We start from the raw sequence: 16218 nt of genomic DNA, 5'->3' as shown, positions 1-16218 counted from the left end.
CAGTGCTAGGGAAAAAACAGGGATGTGCCGTATTGTTGTAATTACGGCGCATCCCTGCGTTTTGGAATGGCAGAGCGCAACGCTGATAAATTTGCTGCCGCGCTCTGTCATTTCCTTGTGAATATGCCCCTATGTTTCTAGACCTCGGCTCTTCGCTTACAAATTACAGCTATCAGGTATCTTAGTCTATTAAGTATAATATAGGTAAAGAAAGAGAGCAACTCAGAGAACATTTGTCACATGAAAGCCCAGGACTGGAAACAAAGGTCACAATTCACAAAAAGTAGCACATCTGTACCTATATAGTTACATCAATCAATCAATCAAGGGGCTTAAAACGTGCTACTCACCCGTGAGGGTCTCAAGGCATGGGGGGAAGGAGGCATAGTTCCGGTCAGCCGGAGAGCCAGGTCTTGAGGTTCTTCCTGAAAGTGTGCTCAGTGGGGGAGCGTCTGATGTTGACTGGGAGTTCTTTCCAGGCTTTGACTGTGAAGTAGGAGAAGGCTCTTCCACCCGCTCTGGTTCTGCGGATGTGCGGGGTTTCTGCCACGGGAGGTCGGCGGAGCGGAGGTTCCTTTTGGGTACGTGAAATTGATAGAGATCAGGGTGTGTACAATATTCCCACTACCACGGATAGAGTAATCTCACAGTTACACGCACATGCATACGTCATACGCTAGGGCCCATTTCACTAACATACGCTCAAATACTCTACCAGCAATAGACCTGTGGAAGGAAAACACTCCTAACACCCTGCATCTATACCGAGGTCGATAAGACCTGGTTTTTGTGACTGTCCCTAAGCATAACCTATACAATATATACAACAATAATCAATAATGCAAACCCAATAATTGACAAGAAAGAATATCCAACACCATGTTTAAAATTATATTGCTTTATCTTAAATTAGTCAAAGGAAATCAATCAGAGTAAATCATTTCTCATAGTTACCTATTCTAGCTAAATGTCAGAACAGGTCAGGACAAGTCTCTCGGTAAATGTCTCTCAAGACGAAGTCCCGTCAGCATCAATCCTCAGCAACGCAGATTCGGTACGCGGCAAAGGCAAAATGGCAAGTGGCAAAAAACCCTCTCTAGGCTAACATCTCTTATAGTTTCTAAACAATAGAAAGATACATTGGGAACATAAAAAAAACTATAATGTCCGCCGGACTTTGCTGAGCAGAGCGAGAAGGAAAGGATGTAACATTGCTACATTTGAGAATCTCCGCTCAGGAAAAATACACATAACGAAAACTACGGAACAGGAACCAAGAAAATGAAACATGTATCACAATTATCCTGTTTCTCCTCGGCCATCGAGCCACAGTTCAGAGCTTCTCTCTAAGGCTCCTTTGTTTCCCAAGGCTGCCAAGGACACTTTCACTTCTCTTGGAGACTTCCCAAAAACTGCTGCTGTCCTCATGGAAAGTTTTTCAACAAGGACCATGGTCAGTTAGCTTCAGGACCATTTCCAGCAGGGGTCTCCCTCGTCACAGTTTTCATATTATAAATCACAGCCAGGCTCATAATTCGGCCATCCTTTCTTAGGCCAACATAGGCCTTAATAGACCATCTTAATTAAAAAGAGACAAAAACAACGTTACTACAGCATAGTGATTAAACAGTGTTAACCCCACTAATACCCTTATGTGTATGCATTTATCTAGCACTTGCAACATAGAAAAGCATTAATTCAGAAAGCGTTTTGTGCTCAAAAATAAACAGCACATAGCAACGTTTAAACATGAAAACACGCACGTTATTTTTTAAAACAGCACATTTATGCACACTCACGTGTAACTCTCTCCTCTCTTGTTAGGACAAACGGATTGATTAATATAAACGCACTTGCACAAGACAAATAATTAATTATTAATTATTAATAATTAGTACAACGAATAGACATGCCAGAGCTTCAAAAGCCCCAGAATTTTCAAACTGAAAACTCTGCTCCAGCAATCCCCCCTTTGGTGATTTTATCACCAAATAAACCCCCAAAAAAAAAATTAGTGAAAATTTAGTCCCTTTTTAGGAGAAATCGGAAATGTCTTTTCCCCTTTACACAACATTAAACACCAGTCACTCTTTCATCATCCCTTTTTGTCTCTAAATAAACACTCTCCCTCAATTCTTCTAGTTCAATTTCATGAGGTTCTCTTTTCAACCTCTTGTTTTTCTTTTCTTTATTCAATTTCTTCCTCCCTCCCCTGTTTTTCCAACACACACACACCAATCTTATTATTAATAAAGCCACAATTATACAAGACAAGGGAAACAATATTCTACTTATAATAGTACTACCTATTTTTGCAATAAAATCCTTAACAGCTATCATTTTATTAGCTATTTTAGTCCATAAACTCTCAGCTTCAAGCGGTACTAATTCTTCATGCAAATCAGTAATATTTTTGATATAGACCTTTAGGTCTCTGCTTTCGTCTGGAATGTAAGTGCAACAATGTTGACCTTTCAGCATTCCACAGACTCCACCCTCCTTGGCCAATAAAATATCAAGGGCAAGTCGATTTTGCATAGACATGGCACGTACGGCGCTTAATTCCGTATTCACCAAAAGAAACCCTCCAGCGGTATTTGTCGATAAGCGATCAACCACTGTAGACAGTTTCCGAATTCCATAAGCATTCAAAGAAATTCCCACTGCTGGAATCAAAACCCCAAAAATATCACCCACTATTTCAGACCAAGTTTCTCTCTTAAAACGCATTAATAAATTAATATGTTCTACATCTGTTACTTTATCTATATGAAAAATCTTTGGAAAAACTAGGCCCACATAACATGTGCCATACCAATGGTCAGGCAACTTGTAATAAGCCTTATTCCCACAAACATAATACACTCCTGGAAAAATTGTATCTTCTCCACCTCTGAAACCCCAACCTGTTGCAATGAAGTATGTATCATGGCACTCACTAGTCCCGACAAAATATGTATCATATTGGGATTTCCTTCTTGTAATACAAAGTTTACCCTTCTGTGGTGCATCTAGAGCTAAAGTTGGACTAGCCCCATTCTTCAACTCTTTTCCCATCTCAATGTCCCAAATTGTCTCACTCACTTTTCCTACTTTCTCATGCATGTTCAATCTCCTTTCTTCTACCATATCCAGGAAAGCTTTCTCCTCTCCTTTCAAACTGCAAGTTAAATTATTCTTAAAAATGTAATCTAATGTTAATCCTTTTTCTTCAATAAAAATCTCACCAAAAGTGTTAGCTTCTTTAGCTGGATTCAGCTCTTTGTTCATTGGCAAGTGCCCAAAAATACTATCTCTGTTAGACATCTTATAATCTACTTTCCCTAACAAATAAAAAACACTACTTAAAATACTACAAGAAATACCATATGTAGCTGGTAAATGATGATAAGTAACACCCTCTGAAACGGATGCAGGTAATTGCATACAGACGTAGCAATCCCTTACTTCCATTGTTTTCACATATTCATATAACAGTTTCGAAAAAACATTACTAGAAAAGTTATTAATTGACCTATCTTTGTGTATGTAAGTATTACTAATTCTAATTGGAACTACTTTTTGCGAACTCTTCTCTACATTTGTCACATTCTCTGTATGCATTTCAAACTCTACTTTAAAAGTAACTAATAAAACTAAAACACCCCATAGAAGCATTAATAATCCAGTACAGCAGCAGCACATCCTACACCACCTCTTAAGGAAGGCACATCTATTTCTATTATCCTCTATGTTAGCCATTTTAGTTTAGCCTCTACTACTCCACTACTGTTTGAACTTTTCAATTTCAATTCTTCAGCAATTCTTCAGCTTTCAGTTTATCCAAATGATGTCTTTGTTCACTCAATCCAAGTGAATCCTTCTTTTACTCAGTTTGGATACTTATCATTCTTCACTTCAATTTCTTCAACATCAAATTGTATTAGATCTCCAACATCAAAATCTTCAGTACTCGACTCTTCTCCAATGTCAGTCAAGAGTACTTTCAGAATTTCACCAGTATCTTCCTCAACCACTTCTTTCAAGATCTCTTCCGGATTATCTCGAGTCACTGCTTCTTCTTTTCCTCCTTCAGACAGTGCCACATAAGACCATTCCGGCGATCTGTACTTTTGGTTGGGTTTTCTTACTCTTTTTATTTCCACTGGTTCGTTTGACTCCTTTGATTCTTCTCCTTCAGCTTTTGAACTTTGACTCGAAACCTCATTCACTTGTTCAGCTTTCGGTGTATTTGCTCTTATTATTTTGTATCTCAGCCTCTTAACTCTGTTGTTAGGCCAACGATCTCCTCTTAACACCTTTTTCGGCTTTATTTCTTTACTACTTCTTTCTCCGATCCAAGTTCTCTTTCTCAGAACTCGACCCTCTGTTTGTTCATCTTCATCATCTGTTTCAAGTGCCTCTTGTTTCCGCTTTCCAGCAGCTCTCTTCTTTTCCACAGATTTTTTCACCACTGTTTGAGACTTCCCTACTCCTGTCCCTCCTCGGATCTCCGACACGCAATCTTCTTTCTGTCTACTTGTCCCTTCACCTGGCTCATCAAGAATGTTCCCTACACCTCCTCGGGGATCTTCCGCAATCTGTCCCTCTCTATCTTCTTCTGACCCTACTTCTTCAAGTATAATCTCAAGTGGTTCTTCAATCTCCTCCTCTTCTGATTCAGGAGTAGTCTCTGTGTGATTTCTCTTTTCTTTTCTTTTTCCTTCACTGCTGTTTGAAACTTCAGGCTCTTTTACAGAATTCGATCTCTTCTCTGATACTCGCAGTGGTTCATTCGAAGCTCTTCCTACTTCTTTCCCCACTGATTCTGTATCTTCATCATCGCTGGAATCTGACTCTTCAAAATACTCTTTACCAGTCCCTTCTTTCGGGTTTGGAACTCTCAGAGTATGACTTGCATGTACCCAGTGCTTCACTCCAGCACACTTTACTGCAGTCGTCGTAGTCAGAATAACTTGTCTTGGCCTTCCCCACCTTGGAATCAAGCAATTTCTTCTTCTGTGAACTTTTATCCTCACCCAGTCTCCTGGACTCAGATCATGGGCTTGCTTCTTCTCAAGTGTGGTAGCTTCTTCTCCAACCTGGTGAAACACAGAATGAACTGCGTCAGCCAGGCCTTTACAGTAATCCAAAATCATGTCATCAGTTATTGTCACCAATTTATTGACAGGCACAAATGCATGGCGCATAGCACGTCCCATGATTATCTCGTGCGGACTCAAACCAGTAGTTCTATCTGGAGTAGATCTCATAGTCATCAGAACTAGAGGCAAAACATCTGGCCATTTCATGCCAGTGGCTAAGCACATTTTTCCAATTCTATTCTTGATTGTGCCATTAATCTGCTCAACCACACCAGAAGCCTCTGGTCTGTATGCACAATGTAGCTTCTGCTGTATTTTCAATGCTTCACAAATCAAACCCATGAGTTCATTTTGAAAGTGTCCACCTCTATCAGACTCAACTGTTACGGGAAACCCGTACCTAGGAATCAACTCCCTTAACAGTAACTTTGCCACTGTCAATCCATCATTTCTTCTAGTCGGGTAAGCTTCCACCCACCTTGAAAACAAACAAACTACCACTAGAACATACCTCAGTCTGTTTACTTGGGGCATCTCAATGAAATCAATCTGCATTCTTGTAAAAGGACCTCCTTCTCTGCCTATTGTTCCCAGACTCACCACTGTCTTTTTCCCAGTGTTAAATTGCTGACAAACTAAACACCTCTGACAGATGCTTTCTGCAATTGTCCTGAACTTTGCATTGTACCAGGTCTGCTTGAACGACCTAACCATCGCGTCCCTCCCCAAATGTCCCTGGCCATGATACATCCTTGCCATTGACGACAAGATGGAGTTAGGCATCACTGGTCTGCCATCTCTGTAGACCCAAACATGGTCTGTTTCTCTTGGAGCACATCCTGCCTTAATCCAATCTTTTTTCTCTTCCTCTCCTGCCTCATCTTGCAACTGTTTCACTTCATCCCAGGTCTCTAAGACATTAGTAAACATCACAGAGAGTAAAGACATTTCTCCTTCTCTGTCCCTGTTGATGGACTGATTTGTTTTTGCACAATACTGCGCAACATCGTTAGCATAACGGTTTCCGACCGTTATAAAATCCTCCCCTAGTCCATGGGCAGCACATTTTACAACTGCTAACTCTTTAGGCAGCTGTATCGCCTCAAGCAATTTACCAATCATTTCAGCATTCTTTATTGGAGTTCCACTCGATGTCAAGAAACCTCTTTGTAGCCAAAGTTGGCCAAAGTCATGCACCACTCCAAATCCATACTGACTATCAGTCAACACAGTCGTCCTCAAATCTTTCCCAATTTCGCAAGCTTTTGTCAATGCTATCAATTCAGCAACTTGTGCAGACTTCACTCCTTTCAATGGTGACGCTTCCATGACCTCTGAAACTTTGCATACCGCATATGCTGCACATAGCACACCATCATCATTTCTCAGGCATGATCCATCCACAAACAACACATGATCACTCTCATCCAAGTGTAGATCTCTTATGTCTGGTCTTGGTTTTGTACAGTACTCAAGCACATCCAAACAATCATGATCATTTTCCATCTTCACACCCACATTTTCAATATCTGGCAAAAGCGTCGCTGGATTCACATTCACACATCTCTCGAGAGTCACATTTGATGCTCCCAGTATCACTTTTTCATATTTAGTCAATCGACTATGTGACATGTACTGAGTTCTGCTTCTTGTCAAAAGAATTGCCACATTGTGAGGTACGAATACCCTTACAGGATATCCCATTATGATTCCTTCACTCTGTTCCAGGCTCCTGCATGTTGCAGCCACAGATTTCAGACAACCTGGTAAACCCACAGCTACAGGGTCAAGTGTCGATGAGAAGTATGCAATAGGCCTTCTCAGTAATCCATGTTTCTGAATTAACACTGAAAGTGCACACCCATTTCTTTCACTGCAGTACAGCTCAAATTCTTTCTCATAGTCAGGCATACCCAAAGCTGGAGCCTCACACATCTTACTTTTGAGCTCTTCAAATGCTGCTATTTGTTCTGCATCTAGATCCAATGGATCTGTCATTTCACTTTTTGTCAGTTTAATCAGTGGCTTTGCTATCAAGGAAAAATTAATTATCCACTGACGACAAAAACCCACCATACCCAGGAACATTCTCACTTCTCTCTGGGTTTTTGGAGCTTTCATTTCTCTGATAATTCTGATCCTGTCAACAGTCACTTTTCTCAGACCCTTTTCAATATTGTGTCCAAGATAATGCACCTCTTTCTTGCAAAATTGTAATTTGGCTGGAGATACCTTTAACCCTACATCTGCCAGATGATTCAGTAAAGCTATAGTATCTACTTCACAAGCTTCACGTGTTTTTGATGCCACCAGTAAGTCATCAATGTACTGCACTAACACTGAACTCTCGGGCATGATCAAACTTTCCAACGATTTCTTCAATAACTGATTGAATATCGAAGGACTCTCCGTATACCCCTGTGGGATTCGACACCATGCTAAGATACGCTGGCCAAACCTAAATGCAAAAATCGGCTGGCTATCATGATGCAATGGAATTGAAAAGAACGCATGACACAAATCAATCACTGTATACCACTCAGCATCATGTGGAATTTGATACAGGATCACTGATGGATTTGGCACAATAGGACAACATGCCACCACAATTTGATTAACTTTTCTCAAATCCTGTACGATCCTAAATTTCCCATTGGGCTTTTTTAGTCCCATTATCGGTGAATTACACGGACTACTCAGTAGTTCTCTCAGGACTCCTTGCTGAATCATTTTCTCAATTATAGGAGTTATCCCTTCAATTATTTCTGGTGTCATTTTGTATTGAGGAATGTTAGGATATGTGATTCCCTCTTTCACTGCAATTTTCACTGGATCTACATTATTCATCAATCCCACATCCTCTCCAGTAAAATCCCAAACTGTCCTTTTCACTGTGTTTCTCAGCTCTTGAGGCAAATCCTCCGGATTAAACACAGCAAATGCACCAATTAACTCACTTTCTCTATTCTCTAGAGTCACTCGGTACAAAACATCTTCATCTGGTGTCTCAAAGGCTATTCCATCCGGTGTACAAAAAATTGTGCAGTTCATCTTGCACAACAAGTCCCTACCCAATAGGTTCACTGGACTCGTGTCACAGACAATGAATCTATGCATGTCTGAAAATTTCCCTATCTGCACTCTTACAGGTTCAGTAAGACGTGTTTTGATTTGTGTATTGGCTACACCAACTACTTGGATTGCTTCATCCGAGAGAGGAAGATTTCTAACATCTGTTGACCTGACAGTTGATCTTGTCGCACCTGTGTCTACCAAAAAAGTAACACTCTCCTCATTTATTTTCCCATCCACAAATGGTCCTGCCTGGTCTATTTCTAGAGTTGCACCAAGTATGCACTCCTCTTCCTCTCCTCGGCACCGTCAATAATCACCCTCAGACTCACTCCCTTCACTCTTTAACAAGTACTGCTGTACTTTGTTAGAACGTCTTGGTTTGTTTACCTGCTCATCATTGTAGAATCCTGAATCCTGATTATACTTTTGTAACCCTCTATTCTGCGGCAAGGGCGGTTTTGGCTCTTGACTCTGCTGTCTCACAACTTTCTGTTGTTGCTGCTGTTGATTATTTCCTTCGTTCTGCACCTGTTGATTTAAATTTTTATTTTCATTACTCACTAATGGTGGATTAGGACACTCCGATCTCCAATGCCCCAATTGGCCACAGTTGTGACAAGGGAACTTTTTCTTCGCTTGCTCAAGGCTTCCTTTTCCTTTCCCTGCATATCTAGGTCTATTCCCTGCATTGTTTCCTGGATTATTCGCCTGTTCCACTAACTGTGCTTCCTGTCTCTCCGCAACTTTCACTTGTGCCCACATTGCTTTCTCTTTCAGCTTTCTTTGTTTTGCTTCAATCTCATCACTGAAGTATTTTGCATGTCTCAGGATCTCATCTACTTTCTTACTCTGCCAATCCACTGTGTGCTCACGAATTCTTTCACCAATTTCAGGTCTAAGGCCATATACAAATCTGTATACAAAATGACTCAAATCTTTATCACCCAGGTGTTCATCTCCACTGAATTGTTTAAATGCCAGTATCAGCCTCTGCATGAACTGATTCTTTCGCTTCCTGTTGCGTTCGATCTATCTTTACCCAGTCTGTCTCTTTTGCAGGTACTTTACTCTTCAGGTATACCATCACCTGATCATACTTCCTCATTACCTCTGGATCTGGTGCCCCTGTTCTTGGGTCTCTTGGATATTCCTCAGTAGGCCAACTCACAACTATTTTACACTCAGTCCACAAGTCTGCTGGAACAATTATATCAAACAGACTATTCAGGTCAACCCACAGCACTTTTGACAATTTCACAAACCTATCTACCTGCCTATACCACTCGACGGGCTTTTCTCTCAATCGAGGGAAATCATTCGTAAATGATAAAATATCCTGTCTAGTCCATGGAACATGTACATATCCTCCTCCAGGTATTTCTCTCATGGGATAATTATCCACAGGTTTCTCCTTTTCTCTCACTGGAAATGCTGAATAAGTTGTTCTATCTTCAGTCTCATCTCTTTTTTTGTACCACCTATCCTTCCACTTTTCAACATCACCCCATCTTCGCAATAATGCTACCATTTCCTTAATCTGTCCTGTTCTACCAGTAGCATTCAAATTTTCAATATCCTTCTCTGTAAAATCCATCCTATAAGTTCTTTGTAAAGCTTTCACTTTATCAATGTCAACTCCCTGTTCATTTGCTATTGCTCTTAGCCTGTCATGTGTATTCCTTGCTCTCCAGGTAACACTTTTACACATAAACATTAGTTCACCATCATGATGACTCTTCAGAATCTCTGTTGGAACTGTTCCTGTGACAAGCTCTTCTAGTTCTACACGTAACTTAGCTACATCAATTACTTGTGAATCTTTATCTTTTTTCTGTAGAACCTTCATCCAATCATTCAAATCATCAACTGTTATTTCAGCAGTTTTTCTCACTGGAACCACTCTCTTTTGCGGTTCTAAAATCGGCATCCCTGAACAACTAGCTTCACTAGCATCCAATATTTCACTACATGTGTTATGTCTTGATTGTCTCAGGTCATTTCTTTCTGCTCTTTTGCCTGAATCTCCTGAAGGACCAACTGAATTTGTCAGATTATTCCCAACATATGGAATCACCAGTCCATTCTCACCTGTCCTCTGTTTGTCAAACACAGGCATAACTGGACCTATTGTTACAGGCACCGTAACAGCCTCTAGATTCTTCGTTAACTCCCTAATCTTCTCAGTCAACTCTGTTGTAGTTCTGGCTAATTGTCTGGCATTCTCATCAAGGTAATGATCACTTCTCACCTCAGGTGTCTCATTTTCCGTCTCACTAACACAAACTGTATCTCTTATCGGAGAAACAACTGGTGTACTTTTGTCCGGTTCTGGTCTATATGGAGGTGGTCTTTTGTAAATCATGTCATTCAAGACCTCATCCTCATACTCATTAACTCCATATTTTCTCATTTCTGATTCAGGAACCCTTTCTGCTCCTCCTTCAACTGTTCTCATCGGATATAATCCCTCTGACATACTAACATCTCGCCACCTTTTCATTCGATCATGATGAGTCTCACGATCATGTCTCCTCCCAAACATATACCTATAGTACCCTCCAGATCTTTGTTTCTCTCTCTCATGTACTTCCTCTTCCCATTCCACTAAAGCCTCGAACTGTGTAGGTCTCGGTTTCGGGTCAAGACATAGCATCTTTTCCCGTAAATTTCTCAACACGGCCAGATTAAATGAACCATGTTCTGGAAAAGCTAGAACACCATCTTCTTTAGTATACCTAACCCAATTCTCCAACCATATACAGGTATGAAACCCATGTCTTGCAGCCATGAAGGATGCAGGTGTTTTCGGTGGAGGTAACAACTCGCCCTCTCTTGTCTTAACATCTTTATCCTTGCTAAACCACTTTTTAACTTTACCAAAAAATGTTTTCTTCTTTTTCTCTTCTTGGTAATACATTTTAGCGTTTACAAAGAACTCTCTACTCTTTCCGTATTATAAATATACAATACGAATTTTCAACCAATTGCAGCGCGACTCACACTAACGCACCAATCCTGGAACGTCTACGTCACTAATTAGCTCTACCAATCCTTGCGCGGCTCACACTAACGCACCAATCCTAGCGCAAGCACTATTCTGATCTATTATCCAATCAGAGCGCGGTCTTACTGGCGTCAACAGTCGCTGCAGTTTGTCTCCTGTCTTCTGTCACTCGTCTACCCCTCCTTTACAAAATCTTTTCAGTAGACTTCGTGTCAAAATTTCTACAAAATCTATTAGTTACAACATAAAAACATCTCCATTGTCTGCTTCGCTAACCACAGAATAGTAAAAGAGAGTCTATTTCATAAGAAACCTTTCATTGACACAGTAGCACTTCTACTACTCTGCCCTACTAACATACATTCATTAACTGTTTCCTCTAGGACTTGTCCAAAGAGTCTTACAATCAACTAAATGTACAAACATTCACGCACATTCATACAAAGGAAATATAGTACATACACACAGAATCCTGCTTCCCGAGAACAGACAATCTGCTCCACTACAGAATTATAACACACATTAACTAAGCAAACTTTCTTTGCCCAGTTCTTCAAATAAGCTCAGAGAATACCTATTACTCCTCCCGCGATAAGCTTTAACGGAAATCCTTACGGATCCCTGGAACTTAAGACCAGAGTTTCACAGATAACCTTCACTATCATACACACTCCTTATATACCAGAAATATCTAATAGTAACATACGACGATGTCACTAATTCCGAACCCAGACAATGTGACGCGCAACTTCAATTGTCACATGTTATTCCTCACCATTCCGTCTTTCCCGAGAGCAGCATTTACTTCCCTCTGCCCTACTACGGAACTGCTACAGCTTCCAAGTTCCAGAAGCACTACATATAACTCAACATTACGACTCCAACATATAGTATTAGTACATATACCAACATGAACCAATAATCAATAATCAATAAAAACAATCTTATCTAATCAAGACAATCATCAAAAACCATCCTCTGCTACCAGGAAATTGATAGAGATCAGGGTGTGTACAATATTCCCACTACCACGGATAGAGTAATCTCACAGTTACACGCACATGCATACGTCATACGCTAGGGCCCATTTCACTAACATACGCTCAAATACTCTACCAGCAATAGACCTGTGGAAGGAAAACACTCCTAACACCCTGCATCTATACCGAGGTCGATTAGACCTGGTTTTTGTGACTGTCCCTAAGCATAACCTATACAATATATACAACAATAATCAATAATGCAAACCCAATAATTGACAAGAAAGAATATCCAACACCATGTTTAAAATTATATTGCTTTATCTTAAATTAGTCAAAGGAAATCAATCAGAGTAAATAATTTCTCATAGTTACCTATTCTAGCTAAATGTCAGAACAGGTCAGGACAAGTCTCTCGGTAAATGTCTCTCAAGACGAAGTCCCGTCAGCATCAATCCTCAGCAACGCAGATTCGGTACGCGGCAAAGGCAAAATGGCAAGTGGCAAAAAACCCTCTCTAGGCTAACATCTCTTATAGTTTCTAAACAATAGAAAGATACATTGGGAACATAGAAAAAACTATAATGTCCGCCGGACTTTGCTGAGCAGAGCGAGAAGGAAAGGATGTAACATTGCTACATTTGAGAATCTCCGCTCAGGAAAAATACACATAACGAAAACTACGGAACAGGAACCAAGAAAATAAAACATGTATCACAATTATCCTGTTTCTCCTCGGCCATCGAGCCACAGTTCAGAGCTTCTCTCTAAGGCTCCTTTGTTTCCCAAGGCTGCCAAGGACACTTTCACTTCTCTTGGAGACTTCCCAAAAACTGCTGCTGTCCTCATGGAAAGTTTTTCAACAAGGACCATGGTCAGTTAGCTTCAGGACCATTTCCAGCAGGGGTCTCCCTCGTCACAGTTTTCATATTATAAATCACAGCCAGGCTCATAATTCGGCCATCCTTTCTTAGGCCAACATAGGCCTTAATAGACCATCTTAATTAAAAAGAGACAAAAACAACGTTACTACAGCATAGTGATTAAACAGTGTTAACCCCACTAATACCCTTATGTGTATGCATTTATCTAGCACTTGCAACATAGAAAAGCATTAATTCAGAAAGCGTTTTGTGCTAAAAAATAAACAGCACATAGCAACGTTTAAACATGAAAACACGCACGTTATTTTTTAAAACAGCACATTTATGCACACTCACGTGTAACTCTCTCCTCTCTTGTTAGGACAAACGGATTGATTAATATAAACGCACTTGCACAAGACAAATAATTAAATATTAATTATTAATAATTAGTACAACGAATAGACATGCCAGAGCTTCAAAAGCCCCAGAATTTTCAAACTGAAAACTCTGCTCCAGCAGAGGGAGACTCTTTTGTTGAGGGATTTGTAGGCGTGGGTGAATAGCTTGAAGGTTACTCTCTTCTAGAGGATGAGCCAGTGGAGGTCTTGCAGGTATTGGGTGATGTGTTCAAGTTGTGGGATGATGAGGACGAGTCTGGCCACGGAGTTTTGGATGGTCTGGAGTTTGTGTAGCAGGGATTTGTTGATTTCAGCCTTGAGGGTGTTTCCATAGTCCAGTCTGCTTGTTATGAGTGCATGGGTGATGGTCTTTCTGGCTTCGGGGGAGATCCACCTGAAGGTCTTGCGGCGGGTGTGGAAGCAGGTGGAGGCGACGGCGTTGATCTATCATGAGGGAAGAGTCAAATATAATGCTGAGGTTTCGGTTGTGGTCCGTGGGGGCGGGGGGGTGCCGAGGGTGGCTGGCCACCAGGAGCTGTCCCATGCAGAGGGGTAGGGTCCAAAGACTAGGACTTCTGTCTTCTCCGAGTTGAGTTTCAGACAGCTGCTATTCATCCAAGCTGCTACGTCTTTCATTCCTTCTTGGAAGCTGAGTCTAGTGGTTTCGGGGTCCCTCGTGAGGGAGAGGATGAGCTGGGTGTCGTCAGCATAGGATTCCATGCTGAGTCCATGCTGTCTGACGATGGCTGCGAGGGGGGCCATGTAGATGTTGAAGAGCGTGAGGCTGAGCAATGATCCTTGTGGTACTCCGCAGTTGATCTCTCTGGGTTTGGAGTGGAAAGGGGGGAGTCTGATTGTTTGGGTACTGCCGGCGAGAAAGGAGCGGAGCGAGTCGAGGGCGGTTCCCTGCATTCCTGCGTCATGGAATCTGGCTACGAGGGTGCGGTGGGAGACGGTGTCGAAGACTGTGTAGAGGTCAAGTAGGATGAGGGCTTTGGTGTGGCCTAGGTCGAGAAGCGTGCGGATGTCGTCTGTTGCGGCGGGGAGGGCGGTCTCGGTGCTGTGGTTGCTGCGGAATCTGGATTGGGAGGGGTCAAGGATGGAGTTCTCTTCGATGAAGTGAGTCAGCTGGGCGTTGACGATCTTCTCATCTACCTGCAGTTGTATTTTTACAGCTATTTGGAACTGACAAACATTCCAGAAGTATGTGTGGGAAGCTGCACCAGGCGCAGGGTTTTAGACATATTTCTGGGAATGTTATGTGACTATCCCCCAATGTCTCATATTCATCCTGTACAGGGCTCTCCAAAGCTGATAAGTCTGAACAGAAGGAGTGAAACCTTCCTGGACAAACACTTTTTTTTGGAGAATACATGTTTCCCTCTGAGAAAGCCTCAACACCCCCGCCCCCCTCCCAAAATGTGGGATTTATCCATTCTCCGTTCTTCTCTGGAAGGGGGTTAACCCAGCCCTGTGCTGGAGTAAACCTACCCCCATATCCAGGGTGGAAAGGAGTTAGTTACATCGAATTATGCAATACACACAAACATACTTAGCTGTGGGCCTTCACAAACTTCAAAAGCACGGCATAAGTTAGAAGGCTATGCTGCCGCCCATAGGTGAGATTCAGGAATGTGACAATTAAAGAAGAGGAGTGGGAAGGGGTGTCAAATTGTGTTTTGCCCAGGGCGCCCTTTGAAACTGGGGGACCAGGTTCTAGTCTCCACGTCGGCTTAACCTTGTCATTCTGGAAAATCACTTAATTTTCCCATTCCTAAAAAACATAAACTAAGGTTTTCTAGTGAAATGTAACTGCTGCTCGTGTAAAGAGCTCCCATACCTTTAGATGGAGTTCGCTCTATATAAAACTACAAAAAAAGAATTACAATATATGTCAGCGGGATAGACGGCATCTGTGTCCAGGGTGGTCACAAATTATAACATCTCGCACTGTTTCATTCCAAATTTGATGATAGATTAACCTGCTTCCGACCTCTCCCATTTCCCTCTCACCCCATCAACTTGGCAAAAGCGTAACTAAGCAGTTCGCTGGTAGGAAGGAACATTTGGGGCAGGAGCCCAGAAATTTGTGATCAGATGTCAGTCTCTGCTCTGGTGTGTGACCAGTGGTCGAAGAGGGCGGGATCGGATGGGCACGGTGTGCCCATACTTTTTAAATTTATTACAGTCCGTTCCCCTACTTCTTTTTTATTAAAAAAGCGTCCCAGGACTGCAGGAATGGTCCATATTAAAATGCTCGCTTATTCATTCTGCCGTATCCCCTGTGTGGTGCATATCAAGGAAGGCCTCTGCAGTGCCCACCAACTCCTCCCCCATCCCCTCTGTATCTGGGGACAGGGGCCTGAAAAATAACACTGAAAGGGCAGTCAGTGGGAAAACTGCTACCCCTGATGGCTCTGGTGCTGCAGTGATTTACAGCTCATTTACTACCGACAATACCAGGCTGCCCCCACTGTGACCAATACAATGGTTACATCAGGAAGCTTTGGTGGCCCCGCCCTTGACCTCATGTGCCCTTTATTTTCGGGCTCACTCAGACTGACAGACACCACCTCCTGAAAGAGAAGAAAACGGATTCCGTGAGGAATCCCTGGCTGGCTGCAAATCTGCTCTCAAACCAGCCAGAACTGGAAAATGGGAGGAAGGTGGCTGCTGTAGAGAAAGCCCTCAGCTGACCCAACCCCACCAGCCTCTCCTGGAAGTTGTTCTGCATGCCTACCCAGATGTCCCAAGCCCCTCCTTTACAGCTCTGCTCTTTTCTCCACACTGGGATCTGCCAGAGGAGCCTGG

The 16218-nt window shown here is 42.0% G+C and overlaps 1 protein-coding gene across 2 annotated transcripts in view; it reads right to left on the bottom strand.

Annotated features, from left to right (window-relative positions):
- The window catches only part of LOC146799172 (interferon-induced very large GTPase 1-like), a 139340-nt gene that overhangs the window by 100733 nt on the left and 22389 nt on the right, over positions 1-16218 (bottom strand). The window contains exon 2 of one of the 2 annotated variants that reach the window (XM_085626592.1): positions 351-574. The exons of the other annotated variant lie outside the window; for it this stretch is intronic. The gene's annotated coding sequence lies outside the window, so the exon portion shown is untranslated. The remainder of the gene's footprint in view (positions 1-350; positions 575-16218) is intronic. 2 annotated transcript variants of the gene reach the window in all.

Source organism: Triturus cristatus, chromosome 9 (assembly GCF_964204655.1).
Source record: "Triturus cristatus chromosome 9, aTriCri1.1, whole genome shotgun sequence".
In the NCBI taxonomy this organism is placed as follows: domain Eukaryota; kingdom Metazoa; phylum Chordata; class Amphibia; order Caudata; family Salamandridae; genus Triturus; species Triturus cristatus.
Note: the sequence above shows the minus strand (reverse complement) of the source record. Positions and strands in the feature narration are given on the sequence as shown.